We start from the raw sequence: 12,611 nt of genomic DNA, 5'->3' as shown, positions 1-12,611 counted from the left end.
CAAAAGGTACATGAGCTTACAGGAAAAGTGGTGTATGTACAATGAATATTTATTTTCTGTACTGCAGCATACTGCAGTTGACATGTACCTGGTTAATGGATTTATTGGTTATTTTATCTAGTTTTAACTCAATTGACCCTCAAGATATGAAAAAATAGCTATAAATGATTCCTACAAAGACAACAGACTGAAGATAGTAATACCAATAATGCAAGTACAAGGGAACAAGAAAATGTTATACTGCTATTTCTCCTACTCATAATTCTTATTCTTTTATCACAGTAAAAATAACAAAAATCTAAGGCTAATAAACTGCACACCCACAAGACTGACATTATTAAGGTAACTACTTAAAATATGGATGCATATCAATCACCTGTGATAACCCTCACTTTGTGTACATATTATACTTTAAAATGTTAGCTAATAATGGTATACAGCCACCTCAAATTAGCAGGCTATTTAAAATCCAAGCATCCAGAGCATGAATAAAACTTCTTCAATTTTCTTAGCAATAATTAGAATCATGTGATAATCAAGCACCTTATTGATACCATATAAACTTAATGACACATGCTTAGAAGCTTCTTTGGAATTTTCTTTCTTTAATAGCAAAAGACAAAAGGTCCCATGGCATGGAGGAAACACTTGGTAAAAGCAAATGAAATAATACATGCAAAACAGCATAGCAGTCAACTAAAATACATCCGTTGTCAGCAAATACTGTCAGAAGACACATAGAAATCATTGCTGAAAATTTGCTAAAGCAAGCATTAGAAAAATTACTTGATGTGGGAGGCTTGCCACATAGCTGGGTGAAAATACAGGGTTGTTTTAACAGCTTACCGTATCTGCTAAATTGTTTCAATAATGGAATAAATAAACCACTTTTGAGTCACTGATAGGACAATGTAACAGAGAAAACATACTTCCAAACTTAATTATTCTTTAACAAAAGAAATTTTATGGAAAGTATAAGTGGGCAGGATTCTTGAATAAGGTAGCCCAACTTGTGAAATTCAAGCCAGAATTTTAAAGAATACGAATGCTACACAGTCAAGATTGTAGCTCTTTTTAAAAAAAATATATTTTTTTATTTATTTTAATTAGGTACATATGATAGCAGAATGCATTCTGATTAATTGTACACAAGTGCAGCACAACTTTACATTTCTATGGTTGTACATGATGTAGCATCACACCATATGTGCAGTCATACATGTACCTAGGGTAATGATGTCCATCTCATTCCACCATCTTTCCTGCCCCCATGCACACTCCCTACCCTCCCTCCGCCTTTGTGTAGCTCTTTAAAAAAAAAATCTTTTAAAATAACCAAGGTATTTCAAATACAATAGAATATCTACAATATTTTGAAATGAGACAGGAAAGGAACATGAAAACATTTTGTACCTTACAAAAGATATCTCTGGTTATCTCAAAGCCATTTAAAACCACTGAAATTTAGCATGACTTAGGCGTTTTTCATTCACACAAAAAAAGATAATAAGAAAATAACTTCTCTCAACAAACTTCACTGAAAAAGACACACATTGACAAGGAAACCATCCCCCTTCCCAGATCAGTCACCTCCACCCTTGCTTCCTCTTTCTTCCTGGTGTTGGATATATTGTCTGAAGCAGGAACGAATAGATAAACATGAAGATAAGGTTCTACAGATTAAAGACAAGGAAGAAAAAATGGAAAGAGCCCATTTCTCTCATGACATTTGTGGAAGACACAAGTTTGTTCACTAAAACCCATTTTAAACCCATTTATTTAAAAACATAAAAATGCAACACTCCAGATTCATTGTAAGAGAAACTATCATCAACAAAGAAGGAAATTTACTAGTCACTGTTCAGCAGGAAACATTTACTTGATTCATGAATTGGACTGATGAAAGTTAATACTATGATTTAATAAGTGTTGCTAACTATGTACTTGCTCTATTCAGATCTACGTATCTTTGTCAGATTTATGTTCAACTATGAAAGACATTAAGTCAAATATCAAAATAAAATGATCTTGGAACTAAACCTTCTAATTGCTGCCTGTTTTTAAGCAAGACATAAAAAATAATGACACATTGACACTGCTCTCACTAAAACGTTATTTACCATGACAGCAAAGGCTTTTGTATGATTAAAAAAACTCATTTTCAAGCATTTTTTAAAATCTTGTTCATTTCATGTTTCTCACACTTTACTATGTCTACATTTTATAATGTAAATGATATTAGTATATGCATATGTATATAGTTTAAAATACTGTGGTTACTTACTCAAATGTGTGTGTATATACACACACATTATATATATATATATATATATATAATGAATTTTATATATGTATGTGTGTATACATATCTATATTTTTTTAAAGAGAGAGAGAACTTTTTAATATTTATTTTTTAGTTTTTGGTGGACACATTATCTTTATTTTTTTTATTTTTATGTGGTACTGAGGATCGAACCTAGTGCCCCACGCATGCCAGGCGATCATGCTACCGCTTGAACCACATCCCCAGCCCAATATCTATATTTTTAAAGTCTATACACACACATATACACACACACACACACACACACGAAAACAAATCCCCCACCATGGGGTAAGAAATCAAAAGGTTTAGAGACTAATGCACTAGTCCAGAGACTAGGTCAGTTTTGGGGTAAATCTCTAGATAGTAAATGTTTTAGGATCTACAATTTATATAATCTTTGTCTTTGTTCTCAATTCTACAGTAGCACAAAGGAACCGTAGAAAATGCATAAACAAATGGATGTGGTTGCATTCAACAAAATCTTTTTGTGGACTACTGAAATTCACATAATTTTCATGGGCTCATAAACAGTTTTCTTTTTTTGCTAATCACTTAAAAATATAAAAACCATTCTTAGCTTGTAGGCCAAACAAAATAAAACCCTTGTGGCAGCAATAATATCTTTGGCATCTTTACATCCTCTATGACTAGCAAAGTGTCTGGCATTTGGCAGAAAGCCATCAAATAAACTTTAGCATGACATGGAAACTTGCCTTTGCTTTTTCTTCTTTATAATTCCACCCACCTATGCTTCTATATGTCACCCCTTTCATCATAACAAGAGCTACTTAAAAGTAGGGATTTTCTTTGAACTCTTCAGAACTTGAAACAGTACCTAGAGCTGGGGATGGAGCTCAGTGGTAGAGCTCTTGCATAGCACGCACACACAGGGTTTAGATTCAATCTGTAACACCACAAAATAAAATTAAAAATAAGTTGCTTATAGAAGGTCTTGGACTTTGACAAACTAAATTGTTCACACTATAAGAACATTTTTATGCCCCAATTAAGATTGATAATTCAAAAGTGACACTCAGTTTCAGTTTGTTTAGATTTTCTCTGCTTCCTTCCTGAGCCCTTGCATAGTATTACGTACCCACCAAAGTAACCTATTCATAGCTATTCTAGTATTACAGAAATCATTTGTTTACTTGTCTCCCTGACTAAACTCCGAGCTCTCTAAGGGAAAGGGAGATATTGTATTCATCTTTATAACTCCAGCACTACCTAGCACACTACACATATCAATAAATGGTTACTGAAATGCATTTATAGCAATAAATATTGGCAGGAACTTTTAAAACAGAAGTATTTTTAAAAAATATTTCTATATATAAACATACAACACAGGCAGTGAATTTGTGTTTACCAGTGACAGTAAATTTTCAAACATACTTCTTTGAATTCCTCTTCCTAGAACTCCTATTCTACTATCCCCTCAGCTGTAGACCTTTGATGAGGAACAAACTTGGTAAAGAAATTTAAAATTGAGTCATATTTAGTTACCTTTTAAATCTGTTTTCTGGATAAGTTTTGCTCCTTCTTATTTTTTCTTAAAAGTCTGTATGAGAAAATAAAATACACTGTCCAGAATAATGCTGGCATTACAACAGTCTAATAATATGAAGTAAGGATACTAGATATGTAAATGTAACCAGTGGAAATTATGCCATCTAGACAATTTCTGAGAATCTGATCATTTTTGACAGCTATTTCTATGGCTGATTATAGACTCTAAGACCTAGTTTACTATAATTTAGTTTACGGTAGTTTAACAGTTAATTAAAAGTACTTATGCTCAAAGCACTAAAAGGTTCTTATCCAAGCTAACCAACTTCTACAAGACTAGTGTTGGATTAAAAAGAAACCTGTAATAACAGTCAAGAGAGAACAAGTATACTTGGGTTAAAGTACAACACCTGGTATCCAAAGAAAAGGGAAAATTGAGAGAACAAAAGTTAAAAACCTTGAGATTATTTATGAGAGTTCTAACAGATGGAATAGTGGATAATTTGGCATTTAGTGCATATAATTATACTAAAATTGTTGAAAAATGCACAGTGCATTAATATAAATCACTGAATAGAAAAACATGTAAGAACAGGAATATAACTCAGAGGTAGAGCACTTGCCTAGCATGCATGAGAACCTACTTTCCATCCCCAGCACTGCCACAAAAGTTTAAAACATGAAATTTCATGTGTATTCACCTATGAAAAATTATCTTTACTAAGTAGATATTAAATGAAATTGCCTAGAAATCACAAATCATTTCTAGCCTTATCCACTTGCATAAGAAAAAACTATTTAATTACCTGTATTAGAACACAGTCCTTACTGACATTTCTATATGAATCCAATGTTGCCAACGAAACCTAGGTACCTCCACTGATAGACCACACCCTTGTGTTAGCTAATACAAATCAAATTCCAACTTGAACTCCCAAGAAGTTTTTTTGTGTTTATATTTTTAATGTTTAAATGGAAACACCTCCTCCATACTCCCTCCCAAAAAACAAAGGACTCTGCCTTGATTCTGTTTGTATAAAAATAAACTTATTAAATGTTTATTTACTATTAAATGTTTAAAATTTCCCAAGCAGTATATTCAGTATACAAAGTTCAGTTATTCTTGGGAAGCTCAAAGCTATTAAAACTTTAAATGCTGAATCACTATAAAATGCAGCATTTTATTAATTTTCTTAGATTTAAAGTGAACAGTGGAGAGATTTATTTCAATCTTAATTAAGGGCAATACAGAATATTTCTGGTTAACATGAGAAAGGTTAAAAATATGAACTTCATTTAATTTAAGTTTGGGGTTACAAATTATGTGTAATACCACTATAGTTCAGTCACCTTTGAAAGTTACTAAATCAATAATTTTGAAGCAGTATTGTTTTCTTCCTGATAACTTTACCCACTGGTGAAGATTTGAAAACGTGACTCTGGGAAGAAGGGAGTAGGACCCTATAAAAGTATAATATACTCCATGCAGGTAATTATATCAACCATATAAAAACAATGATATATTTGAATTCTTGAAAGTTGTCTTTTGTTTTTTGTTTTGTTTTGTCTTATTTTTTGTTTTGTTTTGTCTTATTTTTTTGTTTTTGTTTTGTCTTATTTTTGTTTTTGTTTTGATACCAGGGATTTAACCCAGGGGCATTTTCCCAGTGAGCTACATCCACAGAACATTTTTATTATTTTTGAGTCTCACTAAGTTGCTTAGGGCCTCACTAAATTGCTGAGACTGCTTTGAACTTGCAATCCTCCAGTCTCAGTTGCGGGGATTACTGGCATGTGTCACCATGCGCTGCTGAAAGCTTTAATATAAGAACCATTTCTCAATTTTCAAACAATTGTTGGTGACCATACTCTAAGCACAAAATTCAGTTTACAAACTAAAGGTGGCACATTGTTTACTAAGAAGCCAGTGTTCTGTAAAATAAATAATCACCTAAAAAATCTCAGATTTGGGGCTTTAAATCTGTCAGCAATGACCATTGGTACCATTACTCAGAAAGTCTGTCTATAATTGCTTCATTGAGTATCCACAATATGAAGTGATTTATCAATGCATGGAACAGATGTCAGAGTCAATGGAACATTAGTAATGTACTAAGACATCAGTAAAGTGAAACTGAGCCACTTAACTGGATTCATTTCAGAATTTTCCTTAAGTATAAAGAATCAAGTGATTTTTAAAATGAGGTATTACTAATTAAATAAAATAGTTATGTTCTTTAAAACTTCCATCCTGCAGTTAATTTCAGACACAGCCATGTACAAGAACTATTGTTGGTAGTTATACTCTTCATTCAACAAGAGATTCAATGATCAGAGTAAGATAGTTATATTTGAATATTGTTTTTCATTAATTTTTTTCAGCAACTTTCATGAAAACATATCATTATCCAGAAATTCCAAATTATAAACTGTATCAGTAATTTTAAGATAATTTATTTCTTTTTCAAGCATCTCATACATTGTTATTCTGTATAATATCCTGCTATTTGATCCAATTATTTAAAATGTTTTACATCTCAGAGCATGTTATGCTAAAACATGGAATAGTATTTAGGCCAAATGGTCTAAACATTGTATGATGGTTCTCTAAAGTCTAAAAAAGGCAATCAACAGGAACAGCACAATAAAGGGTAACCTCAAGAGAAGCAAGGTTGCCATCAAATAGGACAAGAACATCTTTTACATTGTTTGCAGAAGGAAGGACACCTACAGGAATGAAATCAAAAGGGGAAATTTTGTATCTAAAAATCTACTTCTGTGTTTTAGAAACAAAATGACTTAAGTGCCTTCTACCAATCAACTGTGATAATGACATTTTATCAGTTTTCCATTACTAGATTGTTGGCCTCTTTCTTTTCAATTGATGCTCTGTAAAAAGCGATTACAGATAACTTTATATCATCAGTAGGAAATAATCTACCCCAGGCTGGCTTTACCTACCACTCAATGTACCTGTGAATTGCTTTTTATTTCCACACAGTATGTATGCAAGAAAAACATATCAATTTTATATGTAGCTTAAATAAAACACTATTAAATGTAGATGTTATAAAAATGCCAATGGTTTAGATTTGAGTTCCAGCTCAGCTATTAGGCAATTTACAGAACCAGTTTTCTAAGCCTCTCTCTAAGCCTCAATTCCCTTATTTGAAAAGGGAGGATAACAATGTTACCTACTTTGTGGCACTGTCATAAGGATCAACTGAAATAATACATGCAAACTGTTTAGTTACATGCCTGGGTCATAAGTAAACAAAAACTATGCTTATTCATAAAATAACTTTTTCACTGTAAATCAATGATTTTCAAACTAAAAATAATACCTCATATACATAATGTTCAAGTAGACTTTTCTCAAAGAAGAGATACAATCCTTAAAATCTTTCCTTTAATCTTTTGGTTGTTAACTTTAAATCACAGCATATTTCTTGATATCCAACTCCTGTTATCATATTATTTAAAATAATATATTCATTAATAAATAATGAATGTTTCTGTTTTGGCTATTATTGTCATCACTGTTTTGGCAATTAAAATAGAACAACAATGATAAACTGAGGGAATCTAGGTGATCAGGAAATATTAGCAATTGAAGAAATAATGAAACTTATTGGAGAATGGGAGGGAATGTTTGTTACAGACCTTTATAATATTTATTTATTATGAAAATAATATATATTCAAAAACTATGTATTTGATTTTATCTTTATTCATTTATGTATAAATAAGGCTTAATTGACAAAACTGTATGTCATGATGTATGTCAATGACCAAATCCAGCTAATTACCATATGCATTACCTCATACAGCTATCAATTTTGTGTTGAGAACACTTTCATCTAATCTTAGCTTTTTTCACAAATACAATAGATTATCAATTATAATCACCATATTGTTCAATAGACCTCTTGAACTTATTTTTCTAAACTAAAACTTTGTATCCTCTTACCAACATCTCCCCAATCCCTCGCCAACTACCCCAAACCCTGGTAATCACCATTCTACCCTCTATTTCTATGAGATCATCATTTTTAATCTCCATATATTTGTGAAATCCTAATATTTGTTTTTCTGTGCTTGACCTGCCTCATTTAACATAATGGAAACTATAAAATTACAAATAGATATAATAATCTCACACATGTTAGAATAGCTACTATGGAAAAGACAAAAGATAAAAAGTGTTGGCAAGAATGTGGGAAAAAAGGGAACCCCCTATACACTGTTAATGAAAATGTTAATTAGTACAGCTATTATAGAAAATAGTATGGAGAGTCCTAAAATTTTTAAAATAAAACTACCACATGATCCAGCAATCCCACTACTGACTATAAATAAGTTTTTAGCCAATATACAAGTTTATAATATGTGAGTATATGGTTGATGATAACATTAATGAGCTCCAACAAATTAAAGTATAACACAATATGACAGTACCTGAAAGATATCTTTTCTTGATATCTTATTCCCAAATTTCCATGAAAAGAAAAATTCCCATAGGGAAAATGTGGCACCAAGTTGTACACTTCTTTACATCACATTTATAAACCCAACAAGCAAATCATTTTGAAAATATTCCACATTTATAGAGGAAAATGGCAATTTTCTGATGAGACATTAGAATGAACATTTAAAACACAATACTGCACACAAATTAAAAATGACCAGGATTCACTGTTGCTTAGGGTTACAATCACATCAAAGCCATAAGTGGAACTTAATCAGAGTGAGCAAGAGAGGAGAGTAGAAGAAGATATCAAAGAGGTAAAAGGAAGGACAAAATCATATAGTGCTTTATAAGCTATTGTATGTACCATGGCCTTTATTTTTTTCTTTTCTGCACAGACTTTTTTAAATTAATTAATCTATTTATTCTTAAATTTTATTATATATGACAACAGAATGCATTACAATTTATATTACACATATAGAACACGCTTTTTCATATCTCTGGTTGTACACAAAGTAGAGTCATATCCTTGGTGTCTTCTGACCCAGCTATCCCTCTCCTAGGTCTATACCCAAAGGACTTAAAAACAGCATACTATAGGGACACAGCCACATCAGTGTTTATAGCAGCACAATTCACAATAGCTAAATTGTAGAACCAACATAGGTGCCCTTCAGGAGATGAATGGATAAACAAAATGTGGTATATATACACAATGGAATACTACTCACATTAAAAGAGAATAAAATCATGGCATTTGCAGGTAAATGGATGGAGTTAGAGAAGATAATGCTAAGTGAAATTAGTCAATCCCAAAAATCCAAATGCAGAATGATTTCTCAGATTAAGAATGCTGATCCATAATATGCTGGGGTGGGGATGGGAGGATTAAATAAACTTTTTTAAAATTGTTTTTGTATTGTAGTTAGGACACCATGTCTTTGTTTCATTTTTTATGTGGTGCTAAGGATCGAACCCACTGTACCTCACACACACACATGCTATGCAAGTGCTCTACCACTAAGCTACAGCCCTAGCCCCACAATGGCCTTTCTTACACTAAGTGGAACAAAGAGCCCTGATAAAGATTTAGGAGCCAAGTTATATGATGTTCATGCTTTAAATGAATATTTTTTCTATTGAGATTATATTATAGAGGATCAAAGATGGAGGCAGAGTGACCAGTTAGGAATTGTAGTAATCCTAATAGTCCTACCACTGTTGTAGCAATCCAGATGAGATTTCAAAAAATATGGTACCAATAGAGGTGGTAAGAAATGGTCAGATGTTGTAAGTTCCTTACTTTGAAAGGAGAGACAATGGAATTTCCTAAAAGCCTGAATGTCGAATGTGAGAGAGGAATAAAGGATACCCTGTTTGGGACCTGTGTAGATAGATGGACATACTGTCAACTGTAAGGCAGAAGAATTTTAGCCAGGCCCAGTGGCACACACCTGTAATCCCAGCAGCTCAGGAGGCTGAAACAGGAGGATCTCCAGTTCAAAGCCAGCCTCAGCAACTTATCAAGGCACTAAACAACTCAGTGATACCATTTTCTCTAAATATAATACAAAATAGAGCTGGAGATATGGCTCAGTGGTCAAGAGCTCCTGAGTTCAATCCTCAGTACCCCCCCAAAAATGAGGGGAAGAATTTTAGAGAAGATTTGGAGAGGAATATCAGCAGTTCTGTTTTGGCTATTATTTTGAGAGATCTTTTGAACATCCAAGAGAGATGTTCATTACAAAGTTAGACATATGAGTCTGGAGTTGTGGACTATGGTGGAGAAAAATTGAGAATTATGAGCATACAAATGAAATTCAAAAGACATATAACTGGTTGCTATCATCAAAGATTGAAGATAGAGTAGAGATAGAGAAAAGATGTCCAAGAACTGATCCCTGAGCCAATATTTACAGGTTAAAGACATAAAAAGGGATCATAAAGAAAGACTGAAAAGGAGAAGCCTGAGAGGTAGTAGGAAAACAAATGTGTGTTGAGGGAAAAAATGTGCTTCAAACAGGGAGAGATTGATCAACTGAATCAAATGCTCCTGATGTGTCAATTAAGATGAGAACTAAGAACTTACCATGGGATTTAGCAGCATGAAGATCTCTGTTGACATTATAGTGGCAGTTTTGGTGAAATGGTAGAAGATGAGCATAGTTGGAATGACTTCAGAAGAGAAAGTGAAAAGAGAGGAATTGAAAACAGTGCATATAAGTAAAACTATTGTGAGAAACTTCATTTCAAAGTAAAGTGAATAAATAGGGAGGTAGCTGGCAACAGAGATAGAGGGAATGTTTTATAAGAAGGGACAGCATGTTTGTATGCTGATGGGAATTGTAGAAAAGAGAGGAGAAGGTCACTGAAACATAAAGTAAATTATGAGTAAATAAAAGGGAATGGGATGGAACAAGTAGAAGGACAGAGACATGAAAAGTTCATCTATGATGACAAGAAGCAAGGCAGACTACTTGAGTACAGATCCTAAAAGGTAGGCAGCTGTGGTGGTAAAAGTCTATGGATGTTCTCTTCTGGTTCCTTCAGTTTACTTGCTAAGCAACAAGGGCATCAGGAAAAAATAAAGATGGGGAATAGTTCAAAGGTTTAAGCAGCAAAAATGGGAAATAGTCACCAAGGAGCATAGTTGAGGGAATGGAATAGGTACATATAAAATGATCATCTGAAAACATAAGGGGCTTTGGAAAAGGCATCTCTTTCAGAATTTTTTATATATATTTTTTAGTTGAGGAAGGACACAATACCTTTATTTTATTTTTTTTAAAAGAGAGAGAGAGAGAATTTTTTTAATATTTATTGTTTAGTTTTCGGCAGACACAGCATCTTTGTTTTATTGTATGTGGTGCTGAGGATTGAACCCAGGGCCGCGCGTATGCCAGGAGAGTACGCTACCACTTGAGCCACATCCCCAGCCAAATATTTTATTTATTTTTATGTGGTGCTGAGGAACAAACCCAGTGCCTCACATGTATGAGGCAAGCGCTCTACCCACTCAGCTAAGACCTCAGCCCTCTTTCAGAATTATAAATAGGGCAACACTGGATTAGAATAGGCAAAACCTGGAAGATGGGAGGAAGACCAGTTAAAAGGCCATCTTAGTGGCTACAAAAAACACAAGAGGAAGATTATCTAAACTAGGGCAAGAACAGCTAGAGGACAACTGAGGACACACAGATGTCAGAGTTATTATAAAAGTAGAACCAATGGGATTTGGTAAGCAATTAAGAGTGACTAAGAAAAATGAATGGAGTAGAAAATGGTCCCACAGTGGTGAGCTTAAGACAACTGGAGTATGGCAAGGCCACTGATAAACTCTAATGTTGCAAAAAGTAGTAAACAAAAGGATCAGCAGATTAAAGCTGCAAGAATTATTTTTGAATGAAGAAAGAAGACTTAAAAAGATTAACGTGCTAATAAAGAGTCTTGAGAACTGTTTCTATTTTTGTTTTTTTTCCACCATTTTTTAAAATTAAGATAGGACAACAGAGTGGTAAACTGAGGAACATCTAGGTAATCAGAAAATACTAGCAACTAAAGAAGAATAGGGCTTATTAGATAAAGGAAGGAAATGCTTACAAATGTTATAAAGTTGTTTATATAGAATTTACACTGATAAATGAGACAGAAATTTAAAATAATGAACCATGGATTTGGAGCTCCAGTTCTTCTCTGGTGAGGCTAACCAATGTAATATGGCCCAATGCCTCATTTCTCCCTTGTCCTTCCATTGACTGCTGAATAATCAAATTATTATGTTTATTATCTAATATAAGAAATAATTATGATAATAAACTAGAAAACATAAGAAATATATTTTAAAATATAAGTGGTATACCTTGCCAATAGAACAAACTTGACTGAATTAATTTCTCTTTCCTTTTACTGTTTGTTTTTTGATTTGTTTTGGTTTTCTGTTTTTATTTTTACCCTTTGTTCTTTCAACTCCATTTCCTATACCAACAAGAAACCCTGTGGACTTAAGACTTATTTTGCTTTATGGAAAGAAGCATACAAATCAGTAAACGAAAAATTGACTGATGTGCTGGAAACTAGTAAATACTAGAGGACAAAGGTAAGTCAAACTATCCCTGCTTCTGGGAGCTCACAGTGGAAGAGATAGGCAAGGATGTTTTAGCTCAAAAAACAGATACTTGTGCAAATAGTTCTGTTGTATCAATGAGTTTCTGGTCTGTGCTATACATGATATAAACAGTTTACACAAACACATGTACCTAAAATCCAGTGCTATTCTTGACACACACATTTTAAAACTACAACAAA

General features: G+C 33.1%; 1 protein-coding gene across 15 annotated transcripts in view; it reads right to left on the bottom strand.

Moving 5' to 3' along the window:
- Window positions 1-12,611, bottom strand: part of Diaph2 (diaphanous related formin 2) — an 802,473-nt gene that overhangs the window by 738,223 nt on the left and 51,639 nt on the right. The window lies entirely within an intron of this gene.

This window comes from Ictidomys tridecemlineatus, chromosome X, assembly GCF_052094955.1.
Source record: "Ictidomys tridecemlineatus isolate mIctTri1 chromosome X, mIctTri1.hap1, whole genome shotgun sequence".
NCBI classification, from domain to species: Eukaryota; Metazoa; Chordata; class Mammalia; order Rodentia; family Sciuridae; genus Ictidomys; species Ictidomys tridecemlineatus.
Note: the sequence above shows the minus strand (reverse complement) of the source record. Positions and strands in the feature narration are given on the sequence as shown.